Source organism: Globicephala melas, chromosome 8, assembly GCF_963455315.2.
Source record: "Globicephala melas chromosome 8, mGloMel1.2, whole genome shotgun sequence".
Taxonomy (NCBI): Eukaryota; Metazoa; Chordata; class Mammalia; order Artiodactyla; family Delphinidae; genus Globicephala; species Globicephala melas.
The window spans coordinates 85779884-85793905 of NC_083321.1; the positions used below are offsets into that span (position 1 = coordinate 85779884).

General features: G+C 39.3%; 1 pseudogene; it reads left to right on the forward strand.

Annotated features, from left to right (window-relative positions):
• Window positions 1-12135: 12135 nt before the first annotated feature.
• LOC115844692 (elongation factor 1-alpha 1-like) lies at window positions 12136-13473 on the forward strand (annotated as a pseudogene).
• The last annotated feature ends 549 nt before the right edge of the window (window positions 13474-14022 follow it).

Sequence of the window (14022 nt, forward strand, 5' to 3'; positions counted from 1 at the left end):
GGGAATTGGTCAGTGGTTACCTCAACAATCTTAGGAAACAGTTTAAGTTTTCCTTATGATTTCCAGAGGCATAAGCAAGAAATGACCCAGGTCAAGCTTAGTCTTGCAAAATAAGCTAAATTAAGCTTTGCTGGTTTTGACTGCTTAGGGAATTTTCAAGGCTGGTTTCCATTTGGTTTTTATTTTAACATACATATCAATAAAAATCCCTATGTTCTAGATGAGGAAATGAGTCTTAATAAGATTCAGAAGCTTTCCAAGGTCACAAAGCTGGTAAATGGCAGAGACAGGAGTTCAAACCCAGTTGTTGAATGACTGAAAGCCTAAGTCCTACTGCCCAGGTTTACTGGCAAAATCTTCTTGTGTGTGAAAGTTGCCATGGAACTGAGCTCACAAATCAAATCTGAGTGAAAAGGCCTAAGTGTTTGCATTTTAAACATGTTGGAATATTCTTTACTTCCACAAAGACATATGTTTCTCCTGTTTTTGTTTTTGTTTTAATTTTCCCACTTTCTGGAGGGATACATAGGGAAAAATATTTCTCTAAGGTAGTGATGTGAGCTTGGTGAAAAATGGCAGGGATACCCAGGATAAGGGAACCAATAAGAAGTGAAAGGACCATGCTTTGGTAGAAAGCACGTTTCCTACCTCAGTGGTTCTCAAAGTGTGGACCCCGGACCTGCAGCATCAGCATCACCTGGGAGATTGTTAGAAATGCACATTTTTTGGATCCTGCCTGGCTGAAATGAAAACTCCCTGGTGGGGCCTGCAATTTGTGGCTTAACAAGGCCTTGCAGTGATTCTAATTCTTTGCATGCTCACCTAAAATGTTTGAGAACCACTGCTCTCCCTAAAAGGAACATCTGCCACTCTGCTCCAGCTGCTTGTTACCAGGAGGGGAATATAACTCCCAGGTCATCACACTCTCCCAGGTTTAAGAAAGCTGAAAGTCTCAATTATTTTCATTCTCCCAATTTTAAAATACTGCCTGAAATGTTTTTAATACTGTATAGGCTAAACAAAACATGTTTATAGGCTGGTTCTGACACACAGACCACCAGTTAATGACCTCTGAATAGAATCTGAACTACAGTAAATATTGGAGTTATTTTATCAATAACTATGTATTGAAATGTCAATTAATTGGCAAAATGAATTGCGGTCTCCTTTTCATTACAACCACTTGTTGCTGGGGAAAGTGATTGCCTACCTTACAACAGCACTGAATGGAGTTTAAATGTTTTGATCATTAAACATTTGGGGCCATATTGTAAGGACAATGGAAAATTACTGACAGATTCAAATACAGCCATGATTCTCTAAAAGTTGAGCCTTTAAAAGATCAGTTTGATTGTATTATGGAAACTTGATGGGAAAGTGTAGATGTGGAGCAGATTGGTTAGAAGGTTATTCCAGGAGTCTTAGTGGCAGGTGGTGTTGGGGTGGTGGTAATAAAAATAAGGAGAATTATACAGATTTAATAAGCACTTAGGAAGTTGAATTGAAATGGTTTTGTGGTTACTGGTCAGATTTCAATAAGTCAGAAGACCCCGTTGCCAAGGGCCATCGCTGGAACTAGCCTGCAGTATGCATGATCCAGACTCCTCTGACGACTACTCACCCCAGTGCTCCAGAGAAGCCCAATATTGTTCCAGCTCCCTGCACCAGCTGCCTCCCTCACCCCACGCCGATGCCATGCTCTGAACTCCTAGGCCTCGTACTCCACATTTGCAAATGCATATACTGCCTTGAGAAAACAACCACCATTTACTAATCTTATGTGAAATTGTGTTGAGTTACAAAACAATCAACTTCTGGAAAATAGCCTATTTTAAAGTTAGATATTCCTTACTCTTTGTTCACTATGGGATTCCCATATTTAGAGCCCCCAAACTACATTCTCAGTTGTTAATCCTAATACAGTTCTGAACCCCTAAAACTATTTTTCTATGTCTCATTTTCCTTTATTAGAGCAAGATACATTGACACAATTTCATCATGCTGACCTGACAAAGGTATTCCTGCACTTCAATCAAAATCTAAGACATAAGAGACCTTCAAGATGGCGGAGGAGTAAGACGTGGAGATCACCTTTCTCCCAACAAATACATAAGAATTACATATACATGTGGAACAGCTCCTATAGAACACCTACTGAACACTGGCAGAAGAACTCAGACCTCCCAAAAGGCAAGAAACTCCCCACATACCTGGGTAGGGCAAAAGAAAAAAGAAAAAACAGAGACAAAATAATAGAGACAGGACCTGCACCTCTGGGAGGAAGTTGTGAAGGAGGAAAGGTGGAAGGCCCTTCGTGGGCAGAGACTGTGGGTGGCAGACAGGGGAAGCTTCGGAGCCATGGAGGAGATCACAGCAACAGGGGTGTGGAGGGCAAAGCAGAGAGATTCCCGCACGGAGGATCGGTGCCAAGCAGCACTCACCAGCCCGAGAGGCTTGTCTGCTCACCCGCTGGGACGGCGGGGGCTTGGGAGCTGAGGCTCGGGCTTCAGAGGTCGGATCCCAGGGAGAGGACTGGGGTTGGCTGCGTGAACACAGCCTGAAGGAGTCTAGTGAGCCACAGCTAGCTGGGAGTGTGTCCGGGAAAAGGCCTGGAACTGACGAAAGGGCAGGAGACATTTTCTTGCCTCTTTGTTTCCTTGTGTGGGAGGAAAGAGGATTAAGAGCACTGCTTAAAGGGGCTCCAGAGACGGGCGCGAGCCGCGGCTATCAGCGCGGACCCCAGAGACGGGCATGAGACGCTAAGGCTGCTGCTGCCGCCACCAAGAAGCCTGTGTGCGAGCACAGGTCACTGTCTACACCTCCCCTCCCGGGAGCCTGTGCAGCCCGCCACTGCCAGGGTCCCACGATTCAGGGACAACTTCCCTGGGAGAACGCACAGCGCGCCTCAGGCTGATGCAAAGTCAGGCCAGCCTCTGCCACCGCAGGTTCACCCCGCATCCATACCCCTCCCTCCCCCCGGCCTGAGTGAGCCAGGGCCCCCGAATCAGCTGCTCCTTTAACCCCGTCCTGTCTGAGCGAAGAACACATGCCCTCAGGCGACCTACACGCAAAGGTGCAGCCAAATCCAAAACTGAACCCCAGGAGCTTTGCGAACAAAGAAGAAAAAGGGAAATCTCTCCCAGTAGCCTCAGGAGCAGTGGACTAAATCTCCACAATCAACTTGATGTACCCTGCATCTGTGGAACACCTGAATAGACAATGAATCATTCCAAAATTGAGGCGGTGGACTTTGGGAGCAACTGTAGACTTGGGGTTTGCCTTCTGCATCTAATTTGTTTCTGGTTTTATGTTTATCTTAATTTGGTATTTAGACTTTATTATCACTGGTAGATTTGTTTATTGATTTGGTTGTTTTCTTCCTTTTTTTTATATATATACACATTTTTTTTCCTTCTCTTTTTGTTAGTGTGTATGTGTATGCTTCTTTGTGTAATTTTGTCTGTATAGCTTTGCTTTTATCATTTGTCCTAGGATTCTCTCTGTCCATTTTTATTTTTTTTTTTTAGTATACTTTTAGTTTTGTTATCATTGGTGGATTTATTTTTTGGTCTGGTTACTCTCTTCTTTCTTTATTCCTTTTTGTTCTCTTTTTTATGACTTTCTAATATTTTAAGTTTTAATTCATTTTTAGTTTTTTATTTTAATTATTTTTTTAAATAATTTTTTTTCTTTCTTTTTTCTCCCTTTTCTTCTGAGCAATGTGTCTGACAGGGACTTGGTGTTCTGGCTGGGTGTCAGGCCTGTGCCTCTGAGGTGGGAGAGCCAAATTCAAGATATTGGTCCAACAGAGACCTCCTGGCTCCATGTAATATCAAATGGTGAAAGGTCTCCCAGAGATCTCCATCTCAACGCAAAGTAAGACCCAGCTCCATTCAACAACCAGCAAGCTACATTCCTGGACACCTTATGCCAAACAACTAGCAAGACAGGAACACAATTCCACCCATTAGCAGAGAGGCTGCCTAAAACCACAATAAGGTCACAGACACCCCAAAACACACCACCGGATGTGGTCCTGCCCACCAGAAAGACAGGATCCAGCCTCATCCACCAGAACACAGGCACAAGTCCCCTACACCAAAAAGCCTACACAACCCACTGAAACAACCTTAGCAACTGGGGGCAGACACCAAAAACAATGGGAACTATGAACTTGCAGCCTGAGAAAAGAAGACCCCAAGCACAGCAAGTTAAGCAAAATGAGAAGACAGAGACACACACAGCAGATGAAGGAGCAAGGTAAAAACCAACTAGACCAAACAAATGAAGAGGAAATAAACAGTCTACTTGAAAAAGAATTCAGAATAATGAGAGTAAAGATGATCCAAAATCTTGGAAATAGAATGGAGAAAACAAAAGAAACATTTAACAAGGACCTAGAAGAACTAAAGAGCAAATAAACAAAGATGAACAACATAATAAATGAAATTAAAAATTCTCTAGAAGGAATTAATAGCAAAATAACTAGGCAGAAGACTGATTAAGTGACCTGGAAGATAAAATAGTGGAAATAACTACCACAGAGCAGAATAAAGAAAAAGGAATGAAAAGAATTGAGGACAGTCTCAGAGACCTCTGAGACAACATTAAACACAACAACATTCTAATTATAAGGGTCCCAGAAGAAGAAGAGACAAGGAAAGGGACAGAGAAAATATTTGAAGAGATGATAGTTGAAAACTTCCCTAATATGGGAAAGGAAATAGTCAACCAAGTCCAAAAAGTGCAGAGAGTACCATACAGGATAAATCCAAAGAGAAACACGTCAAGACACATATTAATAAAACTACCAAAAATTACATACAAAGAAAAATTTTAAAAGAAGCAAGGCAAAAACAACAAATAACACACAATGGAATTCTCTTAACAGCTGATCTTTCAGCAGAAACTCTGCAGGTCAGAAGGGAGTGACAGGACATATTTAAAATGATGAAAGGGAAATACCGACAACCAAAATTACTCTACCCAGCAAGGATCTCATTCAGATTCAACAGAGAAATTAAAACCTTTACAGACAAAGCAAAAGCTAAGAGAATTCAGCACCACTAAACCAGCTTTACAACAAATGCTAAAGGAACTTCTCTAGTCAGGAAACACAAAAGAAGGAAAAGACCTACAGTAACAAACACAAAACAATTAAGAAAATGGTAATAGGAACAAACAAATCAATAACTACCTTAAATGTAAATGGATTAAATGCTCCAACCAAAAGACACAGACTGGCTGAATGGATAAAAAAACAAGACCCATATATAGGCTGTCTACAAGAGACCCACATCAGACCTAGGGACACATACAGACTGAAAGTGAGGAGATGGAAAAAGATATTCCAGGAAAATTGAAATCAAAAGAAAGCTGGAGTAGTAATTCTCATATCAGACAAAATAGACTTTAAAATAAAGACTATTACAAGAGACCAAGAAGGACACTACATAATGATCAAGGGATCAATCCAAGAAGAAGATATAACAATTGTTAATATTTATGCACCTAACATAGGAGCACCTCAATATCTAAGGCAAACGCTAACAGCCATAAAAGGGGAAGTCAACAGTAACACAATCATAGTAGGGGACTTTAACACCCCACTTTCACCAATGGACAAATCACCCAAAATGAAAATAACTAAGGAAACACAAGCTTTAAATGATACATTAAACAAGATGGACTTAATTGATATTTATAGGACATTCCATCCAAAAACAACAGAATACTCATTTTTCTCAAGTGCTCATGGAACATTCTCCAGGACGGATAATATCTTGGGTCACAAATCAAGCCTTGGTAAATTTAAGAAATTTGAAATCATATCAAGTATCTTTCTAACCACAATGCTATCAGACTACATTTCAATTACAGAAAAAATCTGTAAAAATTTCAAACACATGGAGACTAAATGATACACTACTAAAAAACCGAGAGATCACAGAAGAAATCAAAGAGGAAATTTAAAAATACATAGAAACAAATGACAATGAAACTATTAAGACCCAAAATCTATGGGATGCAGCAAAAGCAGTTCTAAGAGGGAATTTTATAGCAACACAATCCTACCTCAAGAAACAGGAAACATCTCAAATAAACAACCTAACCTTACAGCTAAAACAATTAGAGAAAGAAGAACAAAAATACCCCAAAGTTAGCAGAAGAAATAATAAAGATCAAATCAGAAATAAATGAAAAATAAATGAAGGAAAGAATAACAAAGGTTAATAAAACTAAAAGATGGTTCTTTGAGAAGATAAACAAAATTGATAAACAATTAACCAGATTCATCAAGAAAAAAAGGGAGAAGACTCGCATCAATAGAATTTGAAATGAAAAAGGAGAAGTAACTACGGACACTGCAGAAATACAAAGTATCATGAGAGATTACTACAAGCAACTCTATGCCAATAAAATGGACACCCTGGAAGAAATGGACACATTCTTAGAAAATCACAACACTCCAAGACTGAACCAGGAAGAAATAGAAAATATAAACAGACCAATCACAAGTACTGAAATTGAAACTGTGATTAAAAATCTTCCAACAAACAAAAGTCCAAGACCAGGTTGCTTCACAGGCGAATTCTATCAAACATATAGAGAAGGGCTAACATTTACCTTCTCAAACTCCTCCAAAATATAGCAGAGGGAGTAACACCCCCAAACTCATTCTACGCCATCACCATCACCCTGATACCAAAACCAGACAAAGATGTCACAAAGAAAGACAACTACAGGCCAATATCACCGATGAACATAGATGCAAATATCCTCAACAAAATACTAGCAAACATAATCCAGCAGCGCATTAAAAGGATCATACACTATTATCAAGTTAGGTTTATCCCAGGAATGCAAGGATTCTTCAATATACACATCAATCAAGGAGATAAACCATAATAACAAATTGTAGAATAAAAACCATATGATCATCTCAATAGATGCAGAAAAATCTTTTAACAAAATTCAACACCCATTTATGATAAAAACCCTCCAGAAAGTCAGCATAGAGGGAACTTACCTAAACATAATTAAGGCCATCTATGACAAACCCACAGCCAACATCGTTCTCAATGGTGAAAAAGGTAAACCATTTCCTCTAAGATCAGGAACAATGCAAGGTTGTCCACTCTCACCACTATTATTCAACATTGTTTTGGAAGTTTTAGCCACAGCAATCAGAGAAGAAAAAGAAATAAAAGGAATCCAAATCGGAAAAGAAGTAAAGCTGTCATTGTTTGCAAATGACATGATACTATACATAGAGAATCCTAAGGATGCTACCAGAAAACTACTAGAGCTAATCAATGAATTTGGAAAGTAGCAGGATACAAAATTAATGCACAAAATCTCTTGCATTCCTATACACTAATGATGAAAATCTAAAGGAGAAATCAAGGAAACACTCCCATTTACCATGGCAAAAAAGGAATAAAATACCTAGGAATAAAAAAACCTAAGGAGACAAAAGACCTGTTTGCAGAAAACTATGACACTGATGAAAGAAATTAAAGATAATACAAACAGATGGAGAGATATACCATGTTCTTGGATGGAAGAATGAACATTGTGAAAATGAGTCTACTACCCAAAGCAATCTACAGATTCAATGCAATCCCTATCAAACTACCAATGGCATTTTTCACAGAACAAAAACAAAAAATTTCACAATTTGTATGGAAACACAAAAGACCCCTAATAGCCAAAGCAATCTTGAGAAAGTAATATGGAGCTGGAGGAATCAGGCTCCCAGACCTCACACTATCCTACAAAGCTATAGTAATCAAGACAGTATAGTACTGGCACAAAACCAGAAATATAGATCAATGGAACAGGATAGAAAGCCCAGAGATAAACCCATGCACACATTGTCACCTTATCTTTGATAAAGGAGGCAAGAATATACAATGGAGAAAAGACAGCCTCTTCAATAAGTGGTGCTGCGATAACTGGACAGCTAGATGCAAAAGAATGAAATTAGAACAATCCCTAACACCATACATAAAAATAAACTCCAAATGGGTTAAAGACTTAAATGTAAGCCCAGACACTATAACACTCTTAGAGGAAAACATAGGCAGAACACTCCATGACATAAATCACAACAAGACCCGTTTTGACCCACCTCCTAGAGAAATGGAAATAAAAACAAAAATAAAAAAATGGGACCTAATGAAACTTCAAAGGTTTTGCACAACAAAGGAAACCATAAACAAGACCATAAGATAACCCTCAAAATGGGAGAAAGTATTTGCAAATGAAGCAACTGACAAAGGATTAATCTCCAAAATTTACAAGTAGCTCATGCAGCTCAATAACAAAAAAACAAACAATGCAATCCAAAAATGGACAGAAAACCTAAATAGACATTTCTCCAAAGAAGATATACAGATTGCAAAAAAACACATGAAAGAATGCTCAACATCATTAATCATTAGAGAAATGCAAATCAAAACTACAATGAGATATCATCTCACTCCAGTCAGAATGGCCATCATCAAAAAATCTAGAAACAATCAATGCTAGAGAGGGTGTGGAGAAAAGGGAACACTCTGGCACTTCTGGTGGGAATGTAAATTGGTACAGCCACTATGGAGAACAGTATGGAGGATCCTTAAAAAACTACAAATAGAACTACCATATGACCCAGCAATCCCACTACTGGGCATATACCCTGAGAAAACCATAATTCAAAAAGAGTCATTGCAGCTCTATTTACAAGAGCCAGGAGATGGAAGCAACCTAAGTGTTCATCAACAGATGAATGGATAAAGAAGATGTGGCACATATATACAATGGAATATTACTCAGCCATAAAAAGAAACGAAATTGAGTTATTTGTAGTGAGGTGGATGGACATAGAATCTGTCATACAGATTCATACAAATACAGATTCATACAAATCTGTCATACAGATAGCATACAAATAACGTATGCTAACACATATATATGGACTCTAAGAAAAAAAAGAAAAAGGTCATGAAGAACCTAGGGGTAAGATGGGAATAAAGACGCAGAGCTACTAGAGAATGGACTTGAGGATATGGGAAGGATAAGCTGTGACAAAGTGAGAGAGTAGCATGGACATATATACACTGCCAAACGTAAAATAGATAGCTAGTGGGAAGCAGCCGCATAGCACAGGGAGATCAGCTCGGTGGTTTGGACCACCTAGAGGCATGGGGTAGGGAGGGTGGAAGGGAGCAAGATGCAAGAGGGAAGAGTTGTGGGAACATATGTATATGTATAACTGATTCACTTTGTTATAAAGCAGAAACTAACACACCATTGTAAAGCAATTATACTCTAATAAAGATGTTTAAAAAAAAAAGTGTTGGATCACAATGTTCAATGCAGCTCTACAATAGCCAGGACATGGAAGCAAACTAAGTGTCCATTGACAGATGAACGGATAAAGAAGATGTGGCACATATGTACAATGGAATATTATTCAGCCGTAAAAAGAAACGAAATTGAGTTATTTGTAGTGAGGTGGATGGACCTAGAGTCTGTCATACAGAGTGAAATAAGTCAGAAAGAAAAAAAACAAATCCTGTATGCTAACACATTTAAGGAATCTAAAAAAAAAAAAAATGGTTCTGACAAACCTAGGGGCAGGACAGGAATAAAGACACAGACGTAGAGAATGGATTTGAGGACACGAGGAGGGGGAAGGGTAAGGTGGGACGAAGTGAGAGAGTGGCATGGACATATAAACCCTATCAAATGTAAAATAGATAGCTAGTGGGAAGCAGCCACATAGCCCAGGGAGATCAGCTTGGTGCTTTGTGACCACCTAGAGGGGTGGGATAGGGAGGGTGGGAAGGAGACGCAAGAGGGAGGAGATGGGGATATATATATATATATATATATATATATATATATCTGATTCACTTTGTTATAAAGCAGAGACTAAGACACCATTTTAAAGCAATTATACTCCAATAGAGATGTTTTTAAAAAAATCTAAGACATAGTTTTGATGTTATATCTACACTGAAGCACTGAATCTCTCAGTTTAAGGTATATTTATAATTTAGGGCATTGTGTATTTCCAGGGCAAAATAAATTGAATCAGCACCAGCTATCTTTGTACTCCATTACCATCCTAATGACAACATGGTAGAGAAACTTTCATAATCTGCTCATTTCTTTTAGGAATTTAGAATTTAGAATTGTTAATACTTATCACAGAAAGATTACGGGCCATACAAATAAAGAGAAATATTAGGTCAGAAATATAGGCAGCACATATTAACACAAAGCCTAGAAGAGCATCTTTTGAAATACAACATTCATTTGGAAATTCTTAATCAGCTTAGCACTATCATTTCAACCTAAGAGTGATTATAAAGCCGTTGGATCAATGCAGTATATACTCATCCCATAAAGATAACAGTTGAAAATGTGAACCAAAATTAAGAATAATATATTTGTACGTCGCTTTCCACCCATTCTCAGACCCCCTCCCCTAAATCTAACTTTCTTTGGTAGGTAAAGCTCAGATACACACTGTGGGTGAAATGGATATGTCATAAGGCCAATAGGAAATACAAGATTTAGGACAGATAAAGTAGCCCATCAACACTTCTTAGGTACTGGGAAGAGCTCCCTTTCCCCTTTCATGATACTAGGAACATAGGGAGACAGAAAGTGTAGGCACCCAAGAAATATGGACAGAAGTAAGACAGACAGACTTGTGCCCTTGCTCTTGCTGTTCTTCAACAATACTGCAAAAGCAGTATTTAGTGAGATAAAGTCCTATCCAAGGCATCCTTATGATGGCTGGGTATTTAGTGAGAAGAACCGTTAGGACAAGATCCAGATCAAGAAATGGACTTCCCATTTGCATAGGAAAACTGAGGGTTTCATACCTTCTTTGCTGTGGGCTGCCTTTTGCTATAAACCTAAATGGAGTTACTCCTAGCTTATTGGGGTTAGGAGTGAGGTGGGTAATGACTACAGCCTCCAATTATTCCCAGGGGAAAAAAAAGTGAGTCAAGAGTTCCACTACCACTGTGTCTTCCAGGATTATGAATACAAAGAGACTTGGGACTTCAAATTGACACTGGGAAAGTATTATCTTTACAGTAGATATAGAAGCTACATAGTAGTGAAAGAATCTGTAGGCAAACTTTACCACCTCTCTGGATGCCATTCTTAAATAGAGTTTTCTCGGTTAATACTTAGTACATTATACCAGTAACCATAGCAGCGTACGGATTTGAATATTGCTGTTAAATTCCATATAATTGGGAAATGTAAAGATGAATTAACATTATTTCCTTTTCTGCTCCACAGAGGTAAGTTGGTATGAAGTTGGGTCACCCTGCAAAACAGAGCCAGAAATTTTTCTCTTTCAAGACCATGAAGAAGGAAACTGAAGAAATTGAACTTAAATCTGAAAGAGATGGGCTTAATATTTATCAAGCATCTCTACCTAGGCTAAAATATTTAATCCTTTCAGAGCCATCTGAGGCATAGGTGTTATTATTACTACTTTATAGATGAAGAAACCAAGGCTTAGGAAGTTAAGTAGCTAACTGAAGGTCACACAGCCAGAGAGTGGCAGGAGCAGGATGCAAACGTAGGTGTATTTTTCCTGATTCCAAATACTGTGCTCCTTCCTAAGGCATCTTAGTTACCATTGGAGCCATTTTACAGATAAGAGAACCAATAATTAATTTCTTCTATCCTTTGACAGGTAAGAAAACTGCAGCTCAGAGTAATTAAGCATCTTCCCAAAGTCACATAATTACTTAATGCCACAGAATTCAAACCTACTTTTTCACAACAGATTTACCACCAGATCACAAGTATCACAACTAAATCTAAGCCAAAATGGGAAAGAAAACGATTCATATCAATATTGTTGTCACCAGACACATAGATTAGAGCAAGTCTACCACCACTGGCCATCTGGTCTACAAATGTGGTGGGATCAACAAAAGAGCCAAAGAAAAAATTTGAGAATGAGGCTGCTGATATGAGAAAGGACTCCTTCAAGTATGCCTGGGTATTGGGCAAACTGAAAGCTGAACATGGGCTTGGTATCACCACTGATATTCCCCTGTAGAAATTCAAGACCAGCAAGTAGTATCATTGATGTCTCAGGACACAGAGACTACCCAAAACATGCCTATAGGCACACCCTAGGCTGACTGTGCTGCGCTGACTGCTGCTGCTGCTGGCATTGGTGAAGTTGAAGCAGGGATCTCCAAGAATGGGCAGACCTGTGAGCATGCACTTCTGGCTTACAGACTGTGGGCGAGACAACTAATTCTTGGTGTTAAAATGGGTTCCACTGAGCCACCCGGCAGCCAGAAGAGATAAAAGGAAATCATTAAGAAAGTCAGCACCTACATTAAGAAAATTGGCTACAACTCCAACACAGTGGCACTTGTGCCAGTTTCTGGTTGGAATGGTGACAACATGCTGCAGCCAAGTACAAACATGCTTTGACTCAAAGGATGGAAAGTCACTCATAAAGATGGCAATCAATGCCAGTGAAACCACGATGCTTGAAGCTCTGGATTGCATCCTGCCACCAATTCTTCCAACTGACAAACCCTTGCATCTGCTCCTCCAGGGTGCCTACAAAATTGGCGGTATTGGCACTGTCCCTGTGGAGACTGGTGTTCTCAAACCCAGCATAATGGTCACCTTTGCTCTAGTCACCATTACAACTGAAGTCAAGTCTGTTGAAATGCATCCTAAAGCTTTGAGTGAAGCTCTATCTTGGGACAAGGTGGGCCTCAATGTCAAGAACATGTCTGTCAGAGATGTTTGTTGTGGCACTGTGGCTGATGACAGCAAAAATGACCCACCAGGGACTTCCCTGGTTGCACAGTGGTTAAGAATCTGCCTGCCAATGCAGGGGACATGGGTTCAATCCCTGGTCCTGGAAGATCCCACATGCCGTGGAGCAACTAAGCCCATGTGCCACAACTACTGAGCCCACATGCCACAACTGCTGAAGCCCATGTGCCTAGAGCCCGTACTCCGCAACAAGAGAAGCCACCACAATGAGAAGCCCACGCCCACAACGAAGAGTAGCCTCCACTCTCCGCAACTAGAGAAAGCCTGCATGCAATGACCAAGACCCAGCGCAGCCAAAAATAAATAAATAAATGACCTACCAATGGAAACAGATGGCTTCACAGCTCAGGTGATTATCCTGTACCATCCAGGCCAAATTGGTGCTGGCTATGCACTTGCGCAGGATTGTCAAATAGCTCATGTTGCTTGCAAGTTTGCTGGGCTGAAAAGGAAGGTTGACTGCTATTCTGTGAAGAAGCTGGAAGATGGTTCCCAATTCTTTAAAGCTGGTGATGCTGGCATGGTTCATTTGGTTGCTGGAAAGCCCATGTATTTGAGAGATTTTCTGACAATCCTCCTCAGGGTCATTTTGCTGTTTGTGACATGAGACAGACGTGTCTTGGGTGTCGTCAAAACAGTGGATGACCCAGAAAGTTCAGAAGGCTAAGTGAATAATATTCCTAATACCTGACACCCCAGTTTTAATCAGTTGTTGAAGAACATTATCAGGATTGTTTGTTTCTGTTGGCCATTTAAGTTTAACAGTAAAAGACTGGTTAATGATAATGCATTGTAAAACTTTCAGGAAAAAAAGGGAAATATGTTGTGGACCATTTGTTTTTGTGTGCATATGGCAGTTTTAAGTTATAAGTTTTTAAAATCAGTAATTTTTAATAGAAACAATTTGACTAAAAATCTGTCACAGAATTTTGAGACCCATTAAAATAAAGTTTAATGAGAAACCTGTGTCCTCTTTTGGTCAAGACTGTAAATTCCTATAGTACTACTTAAGTAAAAGATTTAAGTAAGCATTTCCTATCATCTATTTTTAGCGTTTTATAAGGAACCTAAATGCCCATTGACAGATGAATGGATAAAGAAGATGTGGTATATATATATATATATATATATATATATATATATATATATATACAATGGAATATTACTCAGCCATTAAAAAGAATGAAATATTAA